Source organism: Lycium barbarum, chromosome 6, assembly GCF_019175385.1.
Source record: "Lycium barbarum isolate Lr01 chromosome 6, ASM1917538v2, whole genome shotgun sequence".
Lineage (NCBI taxonomy): Eukaryota > Viridiplantae > Streptophyta > Magnoliopsida > Solanales > Solanaceae > Lycium > Lycium barbarum.
Genome location: NC_083342.1, coordinates 98,682,795 through 98,684,033, shown reverse-complemented (window position 1 = coordinate 98,684,033; position 1,239 = coordinate 98,682,795). Strand labels below are relative to the sequence as shown.

The 1,239-nt window shown below is 41.3% G+C and overlaps 1 non-coding gene across 1 annotated transcript; it reads right to left on the bottom strand.

The window, feature by feature from the left end:
- Window positions 1–663: 663 nt before the first annotated feature.
- LOC132600992 (small nucleolar RNA R71) lies at window positions 664–769 on the bottom strand. The gene has a single exon (XR_009567446.1). It is a non-coding gene; the product is annotated as a small nucleolar RNA R71 (small nucleolar RNA).
- Window positions 770–1,239: the final 470 nt, after the last annotated feature.

Sequence of the window (1,239 nt, the reverse complement as noted above, 5' to 3'; positions counted from 1 at the left end):
AAAAGTAATGTAGAAATCTCCGTTTATATTCGGCAGTTATTAGCAATGCGTCCTTTATCGAGGATCACGGAAACGCTCGAGGCAAAATCGAGCTCGAGCGCCACATGGCCCTGCAATCCGCTTCAAACACACGACACGACCTTTGGAGCCTCCGAGCGTGCAAGTTTCATGAACCTTTGTGCCATTAAATGGGGTTGAGACGTCTTCCCCATCAGCGCCGAAAAGTGAGGCCCTCCTTCATTGCGAATTGGATGCCTTAAATCCCCAAATAGCGAAAGTGCTTCCTAAAATGACATTCCCGGATTGAGTTAAGAAGGATGACTTGAAGCATTAAAAACAAAAAACAATATATACATATAATATGAGTGCACATCGGTCATCATACTTCAACTTAAACAACAGACACTCAAATAATAGTATCCAACAGCTCAAACTTAAGGGATATTTTCAAAACTCTACCGGTAATGACCCTCACCAATATTTGAAGAACTTCGTGGGTGTGTGCGCCCAACATATGTAAAATGTTGTCCCAGATGATGCTATTTGGCTAAGAGTTTTTAAATACTCTTTAGCTGGTGAAACTGCCACACAACACTATTCATACGTGGGGAGAGCTTGTTACTGTTTTTCTGAAGAAGTGGTTTTCACCAAGCAAGAAAGCTGAAATTCGTGACAGGATGTATGATTTTAAACAGCTTCCGGGGGAACAACTATTTGAAGCTTAGGGGAGATTCAAGGAATATTTGCAGAAGTCTCCAAATCATGGTTTTCCAGATAATATATCTATGGAGAAGTTCTATAGAGGGTTGGATCCATTGACACAAGCAGTGGCGAATAATGCAGTTGGTGGGTGTTTTATGGACAAGACTTATACCCGAATCACTCAGTTCCTTGATAAGCTTACTACTCACAATCAAGAATAGCATTCGGGTGGCACTGACAGTGCAGCCTATGGAACTCCATTGATCCATAACATTGTGAAGGAGAATCAAGAGACTCAGCCGACTCTACCTCAGATAACAATCAATATTTCTTTGCTGACCAAGAAACTTGATAAAAAGGAAATGAAGAATGTTAATGTCATTAAAGAAGTTCCGGGAATGCCCAATGGCATGTACCATGTTCAAGAGGGTTTATATCAAGAGGGGCCTCCTATGTAGTATGAAGATGCTAACTATGGTAATAACTCTCAAGGAGGCTATCAGAATCAGACTCAGAATCAATGGAGACCTCAACAGG